Source organism: Labeo rohita, unplaced genomic scaffold (assembly GCF_022985175.1).
Source record: "Labeo rohita strain BAU-BD-2019 unplaced genomic scaffold, IGBB_LRoh.1.0 scaffold_384, whole genome shotgun sequence".
Classification (NCBI taxonomy): Eukaryota; Metazoa; Chordata; class Actinopteri; order Cypriniformes; family Cyprinidae; genus Labeo; species Labeo rohita.
In genome coordinates, this window is record NW_026129302.1 from 22,575 (window position 1) to 46,112 (window position 23,538).

The 23,538-nt window shown below is 37.2% G+C and overlaps 1 pseudogene; it reads left to right on the forward strand.

Annotated features, from left to right (window-relative positions):
- The window catches only part of LOC127160553 (deleted in malignant brain tumors 1 protein-like), a 58,807-nt pseudogene that overhangs the window by 18,077 nt on the left and 17,192 nt on the right, over positions 1-23,538 (forward strand).

A 23,538-nucleotide genomic window follows, 5' to 3' on the forward strand; every position in this document is an offset into this window, starting at 1 on the left:
AGGTCGTGGGTCCATCAGGCTGGTGGGTTCTGGGGGAGACTGTGCAGGGAGGCTGGAGGTTTTTCACAGCGGCTCATGGGGGACAGTGTGTGATGACTCCTGGGATATTAAAGATGCCCATGTGGTGTGCAGACAGCTGCAGTGTGGAGTGGCCCTCAGTAACCAGCAGGTACCAGCCTGGTTTGGTCCTGGTTCTGGACCCATATGGCTGGATGAGGTGGAGTGTGAGGGGAATGAGACGTCCCTGTGGAGCTGCTCTTCTCCAGGCTGGGGAAAACATGACTGTAATCACAAGGAGGATGTAGGAGTCGTGTGCTCAGGTAAACATGTACACATGTGAATGTTTTTTTTTTTTTTAACATATTGGATTTGATAAATTTTTAAATTTTGTAAATTTGCAGCATTTTACTTGTCTTAACCAGTTATTTTTTTTTTTGTTTAGATTTTGAATTTTTTTTGTATTAATTTTTTTATCTAGAGTTTAAAGAGATCAGGTTAACTGAGGGCTGTGAAGGGAATGTGGAGGTTTTCTACAATGGATCCTGGGGTAATGTGTGCTGGAACCAGATGGACAGAGACACAGTGAGTCTGATCTGTCAAGAGCTGAACTGTGGAAGATCTGGTGTTTTGTCTGATTCTACACCAAGAGTGTAATCAGCTCCTAACTGGCTGGATGAAGTGAAATGTCGACCACATGATTCAAATTTGTGGCAGTGTCCATCTTTACCCTGGGGACAAAATGACTGTAATGAAGATGAAGTGGCCAAAATCACCTGCTCTGGTAAGATGATATTTTTCCATGATATAAAAATTATGATATAATTCTTGATTTTAGATTTTGTTATTTTTATAAAAAAACACATAAATATTGTTTGTTACTGAGTTTTAATAAAAGTTTAGTTTCCATCTAAATCATAGGTTTGTTGAGTCTTGCATGTTGTAATCTCAGAGAAAGAGAGTCCTGAGTCTCCACAAAGTTGTCTGACATGTTCAGCATCATGCATCCAGACAGTGTTCAAGTAGTACAGTGTTGTTTTAAAAATAGCAATTAAATTAATGGCTAAATGCAAACCAACCATATAGTTTCATCAGTGCATGAATGCTGTTCTGATAGTGTGTGTTGGCATTATGTGTGATTTGTCTGTGTGTATTTTTTTAGAGCATCTTCCTCTCAGACTGAGTGGAGGGGAGGGCCGGTGCTCTGGGAGGCTGGAGGTGTATCATAACGCTGTGTGGGGCTCAGTCTGTGATGATCAGTGGGACATCAGTGATGCTCAGGTGGTCTGCAGGCAGCTGGGTTGTGGAGCAGCACTGAGGGCTGATGGGAATTCAGTCTTTGGTGCTGGTGAAGGTGTTGTGTGGCTGAACAAAGTCGAGTGCAGAGGGAATGAGATTCACCTGTGGGACTGTCCTCTCTCCCTGAAAAACCACACTGACTGCTCCCACAAAGAGCACGCTGGACTCACCTGTGCAGGTCACAGCAAAACATTGAGGAATATTATTCAAAATTTTTTTTTAGAGCTAAATAATTTTGTGTATATTTTTAATGTGTTTGTGTTTTGCCAGATTTGACAGATTTGCCAGTTTGTCAGTCCACTACTCCTGCCACAACAACATCAGCTTCTCCTCCAGTGCTCTCAACATCAGTCACTCCTCCACAAACTCCTCCAGCAGCATCTCCAGTGCTTGTGATTGTACTGGTAGTTGTGCTCTTACTGCTCTTAGTGCCACTGCTTATACTGATTCAGCAGAACAGAGTGATGAGGAGAGGTAGGAGAGATCCAGAGACTGTCATATTGTGTCTTATTCAGTGTGTGATCAGTCATGTGTTGTGAACTGACAGCAGGTTTGTCTGTCTACACTCACAGCTCTCTCTAAGAGGAGACACAGGACGACGACTGAGGCCGTTTATGAGGAGATTCAGCACAGACCCACTAATAGACACAGTCTCTTCACTCAGAGAGGTGAGTAAGTGTCATAGTGTCAGATTTGTGAAGATGGTATTCACTTGTCTGATGAGTTGAATACATTAGATTGATTCAGAAATTATATATGAGTGTTGAATGTAAATCACATTTGTTTGATTGAAATTATATAGGGTTAGTGTTATAACAGGATCTTTCTGAAGAACAGGGGATTTTGGGTATGATTTGCTGATTGTCAATGTTAAATCTGTAATGGTACCTGCTTCTAAAGCTATGTATAACAGGAAGTGTCCCTATCTGTGAAGAACAGCATTCTAGGGTATGAAGATGCTGATGTTTGTCTCTTTCAGGTTAGATGGCTTAAGCATAATAATGTTACCTTTCTACATAAAGGCCAACAGGTCAGTGACTTAATGAATGGATCTTAATCAAGGTTGATGGTAAATTTTATGCGACTGGAAATAAGGTAGTATGGGATGGACTTACAGTCTTAACAATGGCATGCATGGTACAAAGGTCCTAGATCACATCATTTTCAAAAAAGTTTTTGTTTACTGAAAGTTTTTTGGGAAGATGTTTTGTGAGTTGAATTTTAGCAGGAGTCATTAAACTATAATCCATTGAACACACTGTACTTCAGGCCCTCACAGCCTTGTTGAATTCTTGTCAGAAAATTAATTAAATTGCCTATTTGGCTTGACTAACAGTTAACTGTTCTGTCTTTGTTTTTAACTCTAATTTAAAAGAGCAACAAATGACACCAGAGATTATGATGATGTGATCACTGCTGGACTGAGACATCAAGCTACAGGTTTATTTCTTATAATTATTTCTACATGTTTAAATACATTTATATGCTTTATATATATACATATATATATTTTAAAATTTTTTTTTTTTTTTTTTTTAAAAATTTTGTACATAATTTAATGGATGCATTTAATTTTTCATTCTTTGTTGTTGTAGATGACTTACCAGAAAACTATGATGATGTTGTCATCATTGTACAGTTCTCCAATGATAACGCAGGTGTGGGTTGATTTCTTATTTTTCTTCAAATGATAGTGCCATATAAAATATGTAGTCCAGTGGTGTCCAAACCTGCTCCTGGTGGGCCAGTGTCCTGCAGAGTTTAACTCCATCTTGGCCCAATGACGCCTATCTGGAAGTATCTAGTAACTCTGAAGACCTTGATTAGCTGGTTCAGGTGTGTTTAATTGGGGTTAGAACTAAACTGGCCCTTAAAGAGCCTTCAAGAGCAGAATTGGATACCCCTGTTATGGTCTATTTGTTCATGTAATTAATAATAGCCACATTTATATTAGAGGGTGTTCAGGAGTATTATGATGTGAAGAATGACAGAAAATATATGAGTGACATGTTTGGTATCTTACATTTTTATCTAGTCTTTTTAGTCACTTTATATTATCAGTTTCCGTGGTTATGAAAGCTCATTTAAATTTACTGCTAATATAGTTTAATATAATGCATTTTAATGTATGTATTAAAACAAATTTGTTTTTGAAATAGCAGACTATGATGATGTGGAGGAGCATCCAGGAAATCAGGCAGGAACTCAGTAACTCAAACCACACCCACTGCCTCAAATCCTTTTAAAGCTTTTAAAGTTTTAGTCAACTTCCTATACAAGTTTCAGCTTTGATCTAACAGTGTTTTATTATATTATGCACTGAAATATACAATTGCAATTTTAGACAGAAAGAAACTGCTTTGCTTTCATGACCTTTTAAAAATTACTTTTTCTAGGCACTTTTACAGTCTCTTCTGTCGTGTAGTCTTAGAAATTTGAGATTTTCTGACGTTGTTATTTTGTAAGAACACAATTGTGTTGAGTTCAGATCATTCACCATAAAGCTTCCAACAATAATCTTTCCTTTTAAATTAATAACTATTTTAAACACGTTGTTCACTTTATTTCCTGCAGTGGTGGTTTGATCGTCAGAAACACATGAAATGAATACTTGCTCATGACGACATAAAAGGTGAAACCACCATGCCACCATATTGCTTTGCCCTAGTATTCTCACACATTCTACTGAATTAATAGGAAATTGTGCAATTTTAATGAGAAAACGTCACCTATGCATTTTTATATCTGATGTCTCACTGTATTCTTATAACGCAGATAAACATGTAATTCGTTGTTAAATGTGGGTAATTTCCCCTTCTTATTAAGAAATTACATCCATATTCATTACAGTAGCGAATATTTGATCAGAAGATAAATGAAACATTTCAACAAATGTCATTTGGAAATCTGAATAAAAATGTATGCATTGCAACATATGAATTGTGTACAGTTATTCACTGTGCCTATTTACAGATAATTACTCAAATTAAAGGAAGTATCATGGCTGTTCATAACTAATTTCTTTTAACGCTTTTAAGAGCCTTTTAAAATTAAGTACTTTGTAATAATGTGTAATTAAGTTTTACTTAAATGTACATTTTAAATCAATGTTTTTGTCATGCTTTAAAGAGGTATAGTTCTGTTGATGTGCAGTATTGATTAATATACAAAGGCACATGTAAAATAATTGAGTTACATTTCAACTGAAGTTTCCAAAAAAACATTTTGTTAATGTATTTTAAATGTGTTAATAATATATACTGTGTACAATATAACTATTACACTGTATACACTGTGTGCATTATATACTGTGTGTATTTTCTTCTAAACTTCATTACACTTGCTTTTACAGTATACTCCAGCTGATTTAATTGAACTTCATTAAAAGTTTGTGTGCAATACATTTGGTGTTGGTCAGTACATGGTAAACAACTAATTCTTGACAGTAAAATTTCCCAGTTTCTGAGAGTCTGAAATGCAACATTTTGCAGCATTTATATGACAATTGAACAAAAAATGATTATCAAATGTTTATGAATGAAGGATATATCAGTTGTATATGCAAGAATGCATGTTTATTTCTACTGTGCACTTCAGAATTAATATCTGTAGTCTAAATTTTTTAAGCAAATTAGATTGAACTAAACATTTATAGTGTTATAAAGCTGATCATTTAAATTCAGTACAGATTAAATGTTTCATAATTAAATTTGAAATGTTTTATAATTAAAATTGGAATTTATTTCATTTAAATTCTGTTAATTCTGTCACATAGTTTTAGTCAGACTAATTGTTTAAAATACTTTAGTGTGTTTAATTAAAATGCACGTTAACAAATTTTTCAATCTATAAATATGCTAAATTGCAACATTATGAGAAAGTAAGTGATTGCATCAGGGATCAGTTCTTGGACCCCTCCTCTTCTCCATTTACACTACATCACTGGGGCCCATCATACAGGCACATGGCTTCTCTTACCACTGCTATGCTGATGACACGCAGCTCTCTCTTTCATTTCAACCAGATGATCCAACAGTAGCTGCACGGATCTCAGGCTACTTGGCGGACATCTCGGAGTGGATGAAACAACATCACCTACAGCTCAACTTGGCAAAGACTGAGCTCCTTATTTTCCCTGCCACTCCGACTCTACAGCATGATTTCACCATCAGTTTAGGTACTTTAACAATTACCCCATCAAGTTCTGCCAGAAATCTTGGTGTTCTCCTTGATGACCAGCTGACTTTCAAAGACCACATTGCTAAAACTGCTCGATCTTGCAGGTTTGCCCTACACAACATTAGAAAGATCAGGCCCTTTCTAACAGAGCAGGCCACACAACTTCTTGTCCAGGCCCTGGTCATCTCCAGGCTGGACTACTGCAATGCTCTTCTAGCCGGTCTTCCCTCATGCACAATCAAACCTCTACAAATGATTCAGAATGCAGCAGCACGACTGGTCTTCAACGAGCCCAAAAGGGCCCATGTCACACCTCTCTTTATCACCCTGCACTGGCTCCCAATTGCAGCTCGCATCAAATTCAAGACACTGATGCTTGCATATAGAACAACCACAGGCTCGGCGCCCGCCTACCTCCACTCACTGCTACCAATCTACACTCCCTCCAGAACTCTGAGATCCGCCAGTGAGCGACGCCTCATTGTACCATCACAAAGAGGCACAAAATCACTTTCCAGAACATTCTCTTACACCGTTCCTGGCTGGTGGAATGATCTTCCCACCGCTATCCGGAATGCCAACTCCCTAACAACTTTCAAACGACTGCTGAAAACCCATCTCTTTCGACACTACTTGACATAAAAAAAATTCTACTCTTTTTCCCTTTCTAGCTTGTACTTATTTGAACAATGCCTGTTATATGGTAATTTGAGCACTTCGTAGGTCGTTTTGCCTCTTTAGGACAAATCGCTTGATGTATTCCCCACCTGTAAGTCGCTTTGGATAAAAGCGTCTGCTAAATGAATAAATGTAAATGTAAATGTAAATGTAAATGTAAATTTAGTTACATAATAGTGTTAATGTAAGCAATAGGCCTATTAAAATATTTTAGTTCTCATTAATTGCTTTAATACATTCAGCAGTACACTTTAACCATATTACAAAACAAAAGCAGTTATTATTGTACATATAAAGATGTGAAGTCCAACTAATTGCATTCAATAGCCTACGCGTTTCAACTATAATACATTTGGGGGAAAAAAAAAAAAAAAAAAAAAAAAAAAAGTGGGTTGATTTTATTCCGACTAGAAATTGGCTTGTTTGGTATAACATAGGAGATGAAACGCGTGTTTGTGGTCCGATCCAGGGTACGAAATGAAGCTGTCAGGCTCCAGATGAGGGTGAATATGGCAGATGAATTTTACAGACCACTCCGGCACTGATAATTTAGATAGATCATAATAAAGATCTTTATTTTTATTAGTTTATCAACTAATTATGTTAAGTCGATTAGTTTAATGTAGAACAGCTGGGTAAACTACTAATTAAATACTGGCAACTAATTAAATGTCAATTTAAATTAAATTAAATGCTCCACACGGGAGTAAAACACGTGACGCTGGTGATGTGCGCAGCTTCATCTAGCAAATAATTAGGCGAAAATATGCTGAAATTGAAAACGAAAGGATTTCAGACCTTCAGCACACGAATCACTCACTGTTCTTGATTTAATAACATTTAAACTATATGAAAGAATGTATATTCATATAGTTAAGCTATTTCATTCAATTTCTCTAATATTTCTTACCTCAACAGACAGAAAACTTAAAGCGCTGCTTTATTTGTGTCGTTGTGTTTACTCAATCATTTGTTTCAACCTATTTGTTTTTGTTTAAATAAATTTGGCTCTTGCATCAAAATCGGAATCGTTAATGTTAAGAAATTACGCTGTCATCTAAAATTTGTGTTGTAACAAAAATACAACGTTACATAAGTCAACATCAACGAAAGGGGCGGAGAATGATGAAGTTGGAAAACAACTGGATAAAAAATAGTTGAATCAGCATGCGGGGTCCAATATTTACAATGTCGGACTCCTCCCCGGATCAGAATACTTAAGAACACAGAATAAACGTCGCTGGATGAAGTGGATAGCCTGTTTACCCTAAACAACTTAATCAAAAGGCTACTTTTTAAGAGGTAACTTTGAGAAACTTTAATTTACTGTGTGAAGTTCAGTGTGCAGTGTTTTTGAATCCGCCCATCCTGTTCATTTCGTTTCGTTTCTTATGTGAATCTATATTAGACGTATTTGACCATTGTGTTGCTTTTTTCTGTTTTCTTCTTTTAAAACGTTGAGCTTCTTCACAATCATTCTTTTTAGATGAAGAATATCAAGTCTTAGATAGATAATTGCTATCTCAGACCCATCCTGGACTTGAATATTGTAGTGTTGTTTTTAAATCAGTTGATCTCCTGTGTGTACCCTCAGATGAATTCCAGCTGTGTTTGATATGCCAAATGAATATATTTGGAATATAAATATTTGTTAACAAATCTTGTCTGAATTGCCCTTTATTTTATGTATTAACTTTTTATTGTGCTCTTGGTTAGAATATCATAACGGTGCAGTAAAATCCACTTAAAATTCCTGAAAATAACTTTAAAATGTTCCAAGCAAGTAGTGATGTGAGCAGTCAGTCATCAGTGCTTGTATCTGCTGTGTTCATGTTCAGGCTTTGATGCTGAATATAAGCTGCAGTGTTTCTGTATCAATCTGCTTTAAGTTTAGTGTGACTTTATCTCCACACTGACTTATGACTGACACGAGTCTGTCCTCAGTGAAGTGTCTCTTCACGCTGAAGGAGGAGTCCCGCTCATCAGCGCAGACACTTTATTGATATATATGGAGAAAATAAAAATGCCGCTTTCTGATTTGTCACTGATTGTGTTTGATGATTTCCTCTGTTGTGTCTAATAAGGTAACAGTGAGTGTCATTGGCAGCTGTGAGTCTCTCTCTCTCTTTAGGGGGCTGACAGGAGCCAGTTTCTTCAGTGTGTTTGAGGGAGCAGACGAGAAACTTGTGCTGTACTCTGAGCTGATGAACTTTTTGTGTGTCAAGCACAATATTCAGGTTCAGCACAGACACAATCACTTTACGTGAGACATGCGCCATCAATCTCATTTAATGTCATTAATAAGAGAGTGTAGTGTAGGTGCAGGTGTGTGTGTGTTTATTTCTGGAAGGCAGTGAGGAATGGGTTCATGTGAGGATACATGTGTGTTTACTAACAGGCCCAACAAAATATGATTTCAGCCTATAATGCTTTTAAATGTGAATAATTAATATTTGTGTTGTCTTGTTTATGATGCAAAGGAAATGAGGATTCAGTCTGTCAGTCTGTTCTGCTCTCCTTTAACAGGGAGTCTCATCTCTGAAGAACTGCATTCTGGGTTTGAAGATGCTGATGAGTTTCTCTCAGGTTAGAGAGATGAAGCACATATTTATTCCACATTCTACTGAAATGCTTTTTAAGGAATTTAGCTAAATAAATAAATAAATAAATTCTGTTACATATTTGATTAATGACTCAATACTTTTCAAATACTGCTGTCTATGTTTGTTGAAGATAGATATTTCAAATTTGTTCTGAATGTAATAAATGTGTGAGTCTGTGATGAATGTGTAAAATACACACCTGAGAGCTATGATGATGCCATTACGAGATGTGAGAAACGTGTTGGGTATGTTATTATAACCCCTTTGTTCTCATTATAATAACATCTTTATTTTAACTTAGTTTATATTGTCCAGATATGTTTTAATTTTTTTTAAATATTCACCCAATAACAACATTTGAGTTAAGATTTCGTAATTATTACCAGATTATGATGATGTGGAGGAGGAGTCAAACAAAGAAGAGGGCAATTCAGGCTCAATGATCACACCCACTGCCTTGGTTTAACAAATTTAAACAAAGTTTAGGTGATATTGTTAATTAAAAATCTCAGGTTTCTCTATTACCCCCTTTTATATTAAAAATGTATGCCTTCGTGAGATTTGTATAATTTTTCTGGCATTGTTAATATCAATAAAAACTTTTAAGACAATTTTGTTTGTGTGTTTTTCAATTTTTTTCATTACCCTGAAAACAAATTTAAGATCTTATTCCTTTAAAACAAAGATTGTTATTAAATAATACTTTAAATTACAAAGTCTTAATGATTTTTTTGCTTCTATTTAATTTTGAATCATATTTGCATGTGTACTAAAAATAAAAATTATGATTTTGTCATCATTATTAGGCTGAGCTATCTTATGTAACAGGTGAGTTTAACCAGTAAATAAATTTTTTTTTTTTGTCTACTCATCCTTTTTTATATGTTTCATTTAGTATTGTAATGTGCTGAATTATCAGTAATTTCAACCTGTAATCATTTCAAAGACATATTTCATCACTATAACACATTCTTCACTTTATAATAAGTTCAAGAATATATTATGACTAAATAATGCTCAGTAACAGAACATCAAACCTGTTGGGTCATGTCATTTCCATCAATTTGTTCTCAAGGGCATTAACATTAATATTGTCCTTTTTTTTTCATTCTTTCTTTTCTTTTTGTATTTCAGTAGGACATTACACAAACCCCAAAATTAAGGTCTTACCTCATAAAGCACAGCCACAGTGATAGTTGAAGACATCCTAAACATAATACCAAGTGACCATCAGCGATTTAACAGTCCTTAGCAAGTACTGGAGTTTTGTAAGTGGATAAATGCTGAAAAAAAAAGTATAATTATAATCAATTATAGCGCAGGTGGCTGTTACACAGTTCCTGCAGTCATAAATGAAACCACAGTAATGTCCTGCTACTTTGTGATATTTTTAATATTCTTTTGGTAGGAAATTGTCCTGTACCCGCAGTACCGAGTCATTCAAAGCTGCACACAACATTTTAAAAGTTTCTTCATTGCTGGCCATCGATAGTATGTGGCAGGCTTCGTGTTGCTTGATTATAGGTAAGTATTCACTTCATCGAGGGCTCATTTTGTTATTTTAAGGTTAATATCTCGTCACAGTTTTCAGTGCAGTACTTCAGTGCAGTCATCAAGTTTACCATCTCAGTTCTTTTTTGCCACCTAAAGGAATAGATCGGTATTGCAGTATTAAACGCATAAAAGTACAGCTGGTCTAGTATTCCTGTGTGATGAAGTGTGTATGGTCATAGTTATACTTTATGGTCTTTTTTTAAACGTCCTACTAAAATACTATATGTACTAATATATACTGTGTACGTGACGAGCATTGCTAAAATATACTTCTGAATAACAATCATTAAAACACATCTTTAAAAAAGTACATTTGATTTAAGAATAAACTTGAACTCGAAATGAGAAACAATTTCTATATCTGCAGTTACTTGGCTTTGATGCTGCACATAAACTAAAATGTAAACGGTTTTAAATGAGTTAAAAAGTCCTAACTGACAGTGAAATGTTGTGAGAAAATCGGATGTGTCAGACCAGGCTCATGTGCCTCAGGTTTTAAAGAGACAGTGCTGCTTTTAAATTGAAATCTGCTGCAGTGTGTCATTAATGACATATCATTGATACTAGCATGTATGTTTATAGATTTGTAGTCCTACTAAACTGGAGTGTATTCCGATTGTAGTGTATAACTACTGTATTACACTGCTAGAAGAAAAATCACTTATGTGTGGCAAACATTGTATCTGCTCTTTTTTTCTAAGTAGCTTTAAGACTGTAATAGTCTTATGTAGACTGAACTTTGACTACACATGGTGAAAGGTCACGTAAAATATTCTGGACAAGAACCACTAACATGTAGATGAGAAGAGACCATCTGACTGACATGTAAACCAGCCACAGTTTTGTTTTCATGTATTGTTTAGTGGAGGGTTTATTTAACATTTTATTTAGGCTATGTCATACTAAATTATTTTGTCATTCATCTTTATTTAATGTGTGAGATACCACTGATACTATCAAAGCCAGACTTTTTCTCAAGCTAAAATATGCAGAGATTACAATTATTATTTCTTTGTTCAAATGTACAATTTATGTATGTTGCTACACTGTTCTCAAAGAATGACTGTACAAAACAAGGTGGTTTAGCAGAAATGTACAGTAGCACAATGACTCTCTCTGCTTGTCACAAGGTGAACAAGATAATCATCGCTGAATGGAAATTATGGTTTTTATGTTTTCATTTTACAGTTTTTCTATTGAGTTTATGATGTCATGCTGACATATGTATACACTAATACACAAGGTTTTGGATATTCACAGTTATCAGTGCTTTTATCTCGTCTCTGCAGGTGTTGGCCTTTGATGCTGTAAATAAACTGGAGAGTTTCCTGTCTCCTGTAAGTCTTATAAAACGTGTGTGTGTGTGTGTACAGTACAAAGTGTCTTGATGTGTGAGGAGGAGGAGTTCCTCAGCACTGACAGTTTTGATATATATGGGAAATATCATAAATACCTCTTCTGATTTGTCAGTGAATTTGTTTGATGATTTCCTCTGTTGTGTCTAATAAGGTAATAGCGAGTGTGATTGGAGGGTGTTGGGCCTCTTTCTCTCTCATTAAGATGCCTGTACTTCTGTATCGTCAGTGCGGAGAAGCTTGTACTGGGTGTTGAGTTAATCATGCTGAGGATGATGGGAAGATGCCTGACACTTATTTTACTGTCTGCAGTTGTAATACTCGTCACAGCTGGTAAGTACATAAGTTAAAAAAAAAAAAAGATGAAGCAATGCTACATTAAGTAAGTGGTCAGAATATTGTGTGTTTTATTAAATGCTTGGTTTAAATAGTTTGATTATAATGTAGTGTTTCAGTGGACAGTATTGTTGTTTATTAATTCATAATGTGCCTCTTTCTCTCTCGTTTTCTTTATTTAAAATATTAGACCGTGTGAATGTGAGGTTGGTTGGTGGTCACAGTCACTGTGCTGGTAGAGTGGAGGTTCATCATAGAGGTCAGTGGGGAACAGTGTGTGATCTTGCTTGGGATTTGGTTGATGCTGCAGTGGTGTGTAGAGAACTGGATTGTGGAGAACCTGTAGATGTTCTGGCTAATGCACACTTTGGACAAGGATCAGGACCAATCTGGATGCGTTTTGTCAGATGTGTTGGTTCGGAATCCACACTAAAGGACTGTGAATCCTCAGGATGGGAGCGGAGTTCCTGTGATCATGCTAGAGATGCTGGAGTCATCTGCTCAGGTAACATTTGCACACCTGTGTCTACACCTTTTTTTTTTTTAAACCATGTTGCTGTTCATATTGTATTTTAAATATAAATACAGCCAAAGTACTCAATGCCATTGTTTACAACATTTTAGATTGATGCTCAAAATGTGCACAGTGATAAGAAAAGTATGGCAAAAAAAAAAAGATATAAAAAAAAAAAAATATATATATATATATATATAGATATATAGATATATAGATATATATATAGATATATAGAGAGAGAGAGTTAATTAGGCTAGGTTATTAGTTAGTTACATTTTGTTGTATTCCAAAACATTTAGCTGTCTTTATATTTCAAACTTGTACAAATAAATGTAGGCTTGGTGACATATTTAGAAAAAAAAAAAAACATTTACTATTCATAAACTTTTGACTGGTAGTGTATTTTCAAAAGCAAGCCAAGTAAACTGTATCCATGGACGTATCATGGTCCAGAATCCCTAAATTTTGAATTCTTTATTTTAAAATAAAATATATTGCTGCATAAACTCAAGAATGTAACATAAAATAAATTGGCATTTAACTTTTAACTTTTTTCACATTTTATTAGTTGAATAATGTAGTACATTTTATTGTCTCACATTTGTTAAAATACATGCTGTCCCGTTTTTGCTACGACAAAGATTGCTTCAAATAGAAAATGTTCTTAACACATTTGAACAATATTATTGCAGCTTTTGAATTACAAATGCATCACAAAAATAATTTAATAACAATTTAGAACGTTGTTTTATGTATAACAGATTTATATCCTTATCCATTAATTTCACAAGAGGTACTACCTGTTTGATGATTTTCATGGCCACAATTATGGCATAATTTCTAGAAAGTCAAGTAATTTCAATAACTTGCTTTTCACTAACGAGCGCTGCATGCAGTTAACTAATGCTAACCAAACCAGGTTACGAGCGAGGAAATGAATAGAGGATCAGAAGAATAATTTAGCTCACTATCTGTAAAACAGCTACTGTATTTATGCACCATTACATACTGAGGCATACAATCTCATATATTATATTATATTATAGACTTTGTGGGGGGGTCTTTCCATTAGGGATGGGCGATAACACTTTTATTTTTCAATACGATACCGATACTTTTAAGGCCAGTATCATCAATATCAATACCGATATGATACTTCTAAACTTAACTTTTGAATTATTGCATTTATTAAATTACTAACAGTAAAATATATAATGATACATCCTTAACTTTATATTTGAAATGCATTTTAGCATTTAATATGCCTTAATTGCATAAATAAATATATATAGATAAATATGTTTACAGTGGTAACTATTAATCCTATAGTTGAAAATACTTAGTTTTATAAGGGGCTGCCAGTGACAGGCTGTGTCAGCTTGTGTGTTTTTTTTTCTGTCCTCTGATAAGCATTGCTCTGGGCTGCCATTCCTAAAAGCATCAATGCTTTCTTATAATACTTTTGGGAAACGCAGACCTGTTTGAATGCACTGTCTGAAGTGAGTGAATGCTCTCTGTGATTGATTGGTTCTGTCTCGCAACATTTGCGTGCATTCAGATGCTGTACGCATTATTTTTTGTTAATTAAACAAAATCACTGGTAAATAAAACACACCTTAATATCGATATTTTTTTATTTGAGCATCGATACTTTCGATACTCGCATCCATTCCTTTTGCTTGAACTGATAAGACAGGAGACAGCAAGCTCAGTGCTGAAAATAGGTGGGGCTTCATAAGGTCATATAAATGATGTGTCTTAAGATGTTTCTGCTTCGTTTTTCTTTTTGCTTGCTTAAATATTTGAAATTAGTAATGCCATTTCGAGATCGCAATTATATTTTCTGCTTTCTAGGTTTTAAAGGTCTGATAAAGTAATATTTATGATGTTTTGTTGCAAAAAGCAAAACTATATTTATGTTCTTTCAGAAGTCAGGCTGGTTGGAGGTTCTCGCTGCTCTGGGAGGTTAGAGATACTTCATGATCAGACGTGGATGTCAGTGTGTGACGCTGCCTTTGACCAGCAGGATGCAGAGGTTGTGTGTAGAGAGCTGGACTGTGGGGCTCCTGTACAGGTGCTGGGAGCAGCTGCTTTTGGCAAAGGAGACACTCAGATGTGGACACAAGAGATTCAGTGCAGAGGAAATGAATCTCAGATTCATATGTGTCAAACATCTTTCAAATTCACACCCAAATATAACTGTTCTCACAAAAGTAATGTTATACTGCTTTGTACAGGTATGTGTTGACCATTTCAATAGGAAAGATTTATTTAATTTTGATAAATCTCTTCTAAAAAATTTTTCTCCTTACTGTACGTAGAAATAATAAATGTGAGGTTGGTTAATGGTAACAGTCCCTGCACTGGGACAGTGGAGGTTCTTCATAGAGGTCAGTGGGGAACAGTGTGTGATGACGGTTGGGATTTGGCTGATGCTGCAGTGGTGTGTAGAGAACTGGACTGTGGAGAACCTGTACATGCGCTGAGTGATGCTCACTTTGAACAAGGATCAGGAGCAGTCTGGATGAATAATGCAATGTGTACTGGATCTGAGTTCACACTGAAAAAGTGTGGATCTGTTACATGGGGTTTTCAAAGTTTGTGTCAGAGCAAGAGTGCTGGAGTCATGTGCTCAGGTAACCTCAAAATTTTTTTTTTTTAATAAATAAATAAATAGAAAAGAAAAGTTTTGTTCTGTAAAGGTTGTTCAAACGTTAATTCATTTTTTGTTTTTGTTTTTTTTCAGGTGTCAGGCTGGTTGGAGGTTCCCACTGCTCTGGGAGGTTAGAGATACTTCATGGTCAGACGTGGATGTCAGTGTGTGACGCTGCCTTTGACCAGCAGGATGCAGAGGTTGTGTGTAGAGAGCTGGACTGTGGGGCTCCTGTACAGGTGCTGGGAGCAGCTGCTTTTGGCAAAGGAGACACTCAGATGTGGACACAAGAGATTCAGTGCAGAGGAAATGAATCTCAGATTCACCTCTGTCCAACATCATCACACAAATACAACTGTTCACATGACAATGATGTTGGACTGGTGTGTGCAGGTTTGAGCATATTTATTTTATTTCACTGAAATCTTATGTCAAATCTTCTGACTCTGTGTGCGTAAACGATTTCACTTGCTTTATGTGATTCTTTTAACTCTCTTGTTTACTCTGTTCGTAAATATTTCTTCTTCTCTTGTTTTCTGTATTCAATAAACAGACAGTGTCAATGTGAGGTTGGTTGGTGGTCACAGTCGCTGTGCTGGTAGAGTGGAGGTTCATCATAGAGGTCAGTGGGGAACAGTGTGTGATGATGGTTGGGATATGGCTGATGCTGCAGTGGTGTGTAGAGAACTGGACTGTGGAGAACCTGTAGATGCTCTGGGTGGTGCTCATTTTGGACCAGGATCAGGACCAATCTGGACAAATCGTATGTTATGTACTGGATCAGAGTCTACACTGAAGAACTGTGGATCAGTCAAGTTGTATGATTATGACTGTAATCATAATAGAGATGCTGGAGTCATCTGCTCAGGTGAGCTGTTCTAAAATTTAACAAATTACGTCACTGTTGATCCACATGCCTTATATTTTATTTCCACCAATGTCTTAGGTTCAGTTCTCAGGGAATGCATGAACTGATAAAATGTTCATCTTGAAAGGATCTCTAAGTAGCAATATGCATAAATGTCTGCCAAATGCATAAATGTAAAATGTAAATCCAAATAATGCAATGATTAGTTCTTCCTCATAAGCTGTACCAGCCCAGTACATCATAAACAGTTTGTTTTCTGACATAAATACTTGTGCATTCATTTCTTAAAGCCAGCCATTCAGAAAAGAGCTTGCAGTCAAATGTTTACTTCTGATAAATGTCACAAGTGTATAGTTCATGTACAAAATATATGTATCAAAGTTTAATAACATTTGTAACTATTTGAATGCACATAAAATAATGATTTGTCAACATTATTAAATGTTATAATGTTTGTAAATGTTATTGACAAAGTTATTATAAAGTCTTGCCTTTTTATTTTAGATAAATATGGTTGTTTAGAAGTATGATAACGATAGTCATGTAACTTTTATTTATTTTCTCTCACTACTGCAGGTGTCCGGCTGGTTGGAGGTTCTCGCTGCTCTGGGAGGTTAGAGATACTTCATGATCAGACGTGGATGTCAGTGTGTGACGCTGCCTTTGACCAGCAGGATGCAGAGGTTGTGTGTAGAGAGCTGGACTGTGGGGCTCCTGTACAGGTGCTGGGAGCAGCTGCTTTTGGCAAAGGAGACACTCAGATATGGACACAAGAGATTCAGTGCAGAGGAAATGAATCTCAGATTCACCTCTGTCCAAAATCACCACACAAACACAACTGTTCTATGATAATCATGTTGGCTGGTTCTGTGTGCTGGTAAGAAGATTAATATGAGAGCAATTAGTAGCATGACTAGTATTTTGTAATTCTGTTTGTTTATTCTGAATGGTTGAATTTTGCTTAATCAGTTTTCAAGATCAGTTTTGGATCATTTCAGAATTTATATCATTAACCCAAATTCTGACAGGTTTTGCATGGACAAACACTACACTAAACATACTGCTACTACTACTACTACTACTACTACCACTAAACATTTACTGTAGTTCTATTTTTTTAAATCAGTAATTTTATTATTTCAGATCTTTTGCTTCAAGCTGTGAAAAGGACCGTAAATGTAGTCCATATTCTTTCATGCTCTTTATTTCAAATCTTCTAAGAAGTTAAGATAGCTTTGATTTTGCCCACAGAACTTACAGGGCCCCAGTGCACTACCTAACATTGCCAGTAGTTATGGCAATTTGCATACGGTTACATCTCTTTAGATTGATTGATTTTTATCTCTGTCTTTCTCTCTGTTTTCTTCTCTCTTAGGTGTAGTGAATGTGAGACTGGTAAATGGTAACAGTCCTTGTGCTGGTAGAGTAGAGGTTTTTCATAGAGGCCAGTGGGGAACAGTGTGTGATAACAGCTGGGATATGCCTGATGCTGGAGTGGTGTGTAGAGAACTGGACTGTGGAGAACCTGTAGATGCTCTGGGTGGTGCTCATTTTGGTCAAGGATCAGGACCAATCTGGATGAGTGTTTTAATATGTACAGGAAAAGAGTCAACATTAAAGAACTGTGGATCGGCAGGGTGGAATACACCTGTGTGCACTCATAATCATGATGCTGGAGTCATCTGCTCAGGTAAATAAATTTAAACCTCAGTGCATCCCATACATTCTGAAAATTTTGTCTTGATTATGTAAGAAAGTAAGAAAATATATATCTATTGAAACTGAACTGCCAAACATTCTTATTCTGCAACTTCTGCAACTTTTAGGCACATTCATACATCAACCAACATGTACCCAGTCACAATGAGCTAACAGACATAAACAGGGACACCAGAATTAATTATAAGAACTTTTTACTGAAAAGAAACAGCCTAGGCAGAGATACGAAAGAGAGGACAGGATTACTATTTTAATTTTTGTATGTACTACAGTAAACCTTTAAACCTGTATATGTAGGAAACACTTAAACAGTGTTAAAAATGTAATTGCATATAAAACTTGCCAGATCCAGAACCTGTTAAACAAAACCAGCTCACCTAATGCTCACTTTTATGCAATATAAACAGGTCATAAACGCTCCAGACTTACTTATGGGTCTCATCTTTGCTCTGGGAGGTTAGAGATACTTCATGATCAGACGTGGATGTCAGTGTGTGACGCTGCCTTTGACCAGCAGGATGCAGAGGTTGTGTGTAGAGAGCTGGACTGTGGGGCTCCTGTACAGGTGCTGGGAGCAGCTGCTTTTTGGAAAGAAGACACTCAGATGTGGAAACAAGAGATTCAGTGCAGAGGAAATGAATCTCAGATTTCATACTGTTCAATATCATCATCACACAAACACAACTGCACCACTGACAACACTGTGGGACTGATCTGCTCTGGTTAAGTATAAATATTCTCCATTTCTTCATTTGTTTTTGATACCCAGTGTAGGGGATCTACAGAGGTCAATTTAGCTCAAAGGGAATCATTTAAGATTGAACAGAATCTCCGTTTTTACAGCGGATCAATGAATCATTAGTGAGTGATTCATTGAATGCTTAGCTGTAAAAATCAACTCTGTACTGGATACTAATATCCAAAATATAGTGAAAACACTATTTATTAGCACGGTAACAAGGTCGGCAGTTTAAGACATTAATTTATAAGCACAAAACACAAGATACTTCTCTTTTCAATATGAATAGGAATTTATTGGAAAAAACCTAAGACATATAAACTAATCTAACACATAGACGCGCATTCATACAAGTTGCAGAAAGAGAGAGAGATGAGGAAAGAATGAGTTTAGAAGAGTGAAAATATGAATCCCAAGTTTATAGCATAAGTATATGCAATTGCTTAGACCTGAATAACCATCAATCATTTAATTAACCCTTGCGTTGAGTTTCTCAATGAGGCTATTAAATTTTATATTAAATGCACCAGTTCAGCTAGAATCTGGAGGTTGTACTTGCGTTGCCTTTATGTTAAGGGGTTTCCTTTGATGACGTCGTTGCAGAAAGGGGTTCCCCAAGGTTGCTGATTGGTTGGAAGTCTGTGGTCGTTGGAAGTGATGTCTTGGGCGTTGGCTGGTTGAAGTTTTGAGGCAGGCACCAAGTCTGAGACACGGCTTAGCGGCAAAACTTAACTTAGAACACGACACTCTCAACGGAAAGAAAAGATTAAAGTAAAAGAAAGAAATGTGACGATCTCCTCGTGTTTTTGTTTAGAGGAGTGGCTGGCGTGCAAGCCAGGAAACGTTCAAAGAACGCAAAAAGCAGCGGCAAAAAGCATGGCGAAGACCAATAGCTAAAAGCTAAAAGCAACGGCTAAAAGCATGACTAGAAGCGATGGTTAAAACCAATAGCTAAAAGCAAAAATTTGATGGTGTCCTGTGGTTTTAAACTCAGTTTTGGACACATCCCAAAATGGTGTCTTGACCAATTAGATGTTGTCTTAACTCAGGATATTGCTATATTTGTCCTCCCAAAACATAAATCAGCATGTTATCTTATCAGTCACATGGTCAGAATTTTCCCGCTCTTGCAGAGTATAATTTGGCCATGATTCCTATAACATGAATACAACGCATTTGACAATGAATTGATCGGTGGAAACGTTCAAAGCATTAATTTTCAAACTCATACATACCAAACATGAATATAAACCCTTAAGCTATTCAATAGTTAATAAAAAGGACATACACAATGAGTGATTAGAACATAACAGACAAATGTGTGGGTAACATACATAGTAGGGAGTTGTGCAATGGTCTGATGATCATTCATAAGTCCTTTTAAGCATAATTTTGGTGCATATTTAGGCTGAAGGGACAGTCTCTCTGTCATTCGGTGAACCAAGGGCATGTTCCGAGGAACAAAGGAATTTAGAAGGAACTTGGTCTGGTTCTTGTCTTGGGTGGGGGGAGCACAACCCAACAAAGTTTCCTCATGTGATGGTCCTGATGTGCTGTATCTTTGACCTTTAATCTTGGGTTTCTTGCCCCAAAATTGACAATCTCCTTTCTGAGTTGGGATTATCAATAATTGTGTTCTTTTGTTTTAATGTTGCAAGTTGTTCAAAGCTGTGAAAGTTGGTTGGTTAGGCTTACTTCAGGCTGGCTGGCGCCAGGGTATTCTGGACAGAGTTATGACGTGGTCCTGGGCCTCTTTGTGGAATTTGGCTCTTTGGTTTCAACCAAATGTTCTGATCGAATCTTCCATTGTCTGATTCGCTCTGATACCCTACACCAGTCTTAGATTTAAGACATAATGTAATTAATGTAATGACAGCTTAGCAGAAGAAAGTTTTATGCACTGTTTCTGAACTTTCTTTACTTTCCTCTCTCAGGTTACACTGATCTCAGACTGATAAATGGCTCTGACTCTTGTTCTGGAAGAGTGGAGCTTCAGTTCTTCAGTGAATGGGGCACAGTGTGTGATGCATGCTGGGATATGACAGCTGCCAGTGTCCTCTGTAGACAGCTGAATTGTGGGATTGCTGTGTCTGTTGTGGGATCAGACTGGTTTGGAGAGGGAAGTGGTGAAATCTGGGCTGATGTGTTTGATTGTGACGGGAATGAAACAAAACTCTCAGAATGTTCCATCTCTTCATGGAGTCGAGCTGAATGTTCTCATAGACGAGATGTTGGAGTCATCTGCTCTAGTGAGTCCATTTTACTATAACATTGATATTATGCTGCTCAATGATTCAATAATAGAAATACAGTATTTTATCTCACAAGTATTTCATATGTTTATTTCAGACTGAAAGATTAATGCTCTTGTCATTTATTTCTGAATTGATTTATTAATACATAAAATGTTTTATACTCAAACTTGCAGTATTTAACTAAAACAACAGATTGTCTCCTCAGTTTCCTCTCTGGCTGTTCATGATGGTCTGGTGCGGTTGTCTGGAGAGAGACAGTGTGAGGGGGAGGTTGAAGTTTTCATCCATCAGGTCTGGAGCAGAGTTCTGCTGGACTCCTGGAGTCTCACTGAATCCTCTGTGGTCTGCAAACAACTGGGCTGTGGCTCTGTGCTGAACTTCTACGGCTCCTCTTCATCCAGTCCTGAACACAGTCATGAGTGTGTGACGGGCTTCCAGTGCTCTGGGAGTGAAGCTCATCTGGGGAACTGCAGCTCTCCACAAACTCTCAACTGCAGCTCCACACAACAGCTGTCAATCACCTGCCTTGGTGAGAACAACAACATCTGGGCAGATTCTTCAGTTGTTAGTGATCAATAATGTGTTTTTCTTTCTCTGAATATCAGGTCGTGGGTCCATCAGGCTGGTGGGTTCTGGGGGAGACTGTGCAGGGAGGCTGGAGGTTTTTCACAGCGGCTCATGGGGGACAGTGTGTGATGACTCCTGGGATATTAAAGATGCCCATGTGGTGTGCAGACAGCTGCAGTGTGGAGTGGCCCTCAGTAACCAGCAGGTACCAGCCTGGTTTGGTCCTGGTTCTGGACCCATATGGCTGGATGAGGTGGAGTGTGAGGGGAATGAGACGTCCCTGTGGAGCTGCTCTTCTCCAGGCTGGGGAAAACATGACTGTCAACACAAGGAGGATGTAGGAGTTGTGTGCTCAGGTAAACATGCTACTATTTTTTTTTTTTTTTTTTTTTTTTTTTACAGATTTTAACATTGTATTCATGTACCCATAATGTTTACATTTTTCAGTTTTATTATTTTAAAATATATATTTTTTTTTCATCTAGAGTTTAAAGAGATCAGGTTAACTGAGGGCTGTGAAGGGAATGTGGAGGTTTTCTACAATGGATCCTGGGGTAATGTGTGTTACAACCAGATGGACAGAGACACAGTGAGTCTGATCTGTCAAGAGCTGAACTGTGGAAGATCTGGTGTTTTGTCTGATTCTACATCAAGAGTGAAATCAGCTCCTAACTGGCTGGATAAAGTAACATGTCGACCACATGACTCCACTTTCTGGCAGTGTCCATCTTTACCCTGGGGACAGAATGACTGTGGTGAAGATGAAGTGGCCAAAATCATCTGCTCAGGTAAAATAAATGCATTTTCCATTACTAAACAATAAAAGAGTAGTCCTTCAACATTGCATGCATGAAATACGTATATCGCAATTTTAATTACAGAACAGGAAAGTCATGAGTCACCTCGAAGCCTTTTGACATGCACCATTTCTTTCCACCAGAGACAATGTTCTGGTAAGTTCATTTAATGGAATCAAACATAAAAATTTTTAATGCTGTGCAATGTAATGGTGTTCTAATATGAAGCAGCAAGCAGGATTTCATCTTGGGATACTCACATGATCACACACATACTCCTGTGCAGACACTGCTTTTATGACAGTACTCTGCTGGCAATTAGTGTATCTTTTTTTGTGTGTGAATTTTAGAGCATCTTCCTCTCAGACTGAGTGGAGGGGAGGGCCGGTGCTCTGGGAGGCTGGAGGTGTATCATAACGCTGTGTGGGGCTCAGTCTGTGATGATCAGTGGGACATCAGCGATGCTCAGGTGGTCTGCAGGCAGCTGGGTTGTGGAGCAGCACTGAGGGCTGATGGGAATTCAGTCTTTGGTGCTGGTGAAGGTGTTGTGTGGATGAACAGAGTCGAGTGCAGAGGGAATGAGATTCACCTGTGGGACTGTCCTCTCTCCCTGAAAAACCACACTGACTGCTCCCACAAAGAGCACGCTGGACTCACCTGTGCAGGTCACAGCAAAATACTGAGAAATAATGTTAATTTTAGATCATTTTAGTACTAATAATATTTGTGTATCTAATTCATTGGCATGATTGTTAATGTGTGTGTGTGTGTGTGTTGTTTTGACAGATTTATCAGATGTGTCAGTGTCCACTACTCCTGCCACAACAACATCAGCTTCTCCTACAGTGCTCTCAACATCAGTTACTCCTCCACAAACTCCTTCAACAGTGTCTCATCCGCCCTCCATCCCTCCAGTGCTTGTGATTGTACTGGTAGTTGTGCTCTTACTGCTCTTAGTGCCACTGCTTATACTGATTCAGCAGAACAGAGTGATGAGGAGAGGTAGGAGAGATCCAGAGACTGTCATATTGTGTCTTATTCAGTGTGTGATCAGTCATGTGTTGTGAACTGACAGCAGGTTTGTCTGTCTACACTCACAGCTCTCTCTAAGAGGAGACACAGGACGACGACTGAGGCCGTTTATGAGGAGATTCAGCATATCAAAAGTAAAAAATAAATTTGGCCCCAAACGAGCAAACTAAACAGCAGTGCTCAATGCACATACTGTAAACATACAGGAGGATTGCAGAACTTGCCCTGAGCATGTATGTCAATCTGTGTGTGTGTTTGTGAAAGAGAGAGGGTATATATTTCAGCTTACGAATGTCATTTTGTATTTCAAGTTTATTGCACATTTTGATGCCTTGATGACAGTGGTAGGGGCTCAAACTTAGCTAGAGTAACTAGTTACATGTAATGGAA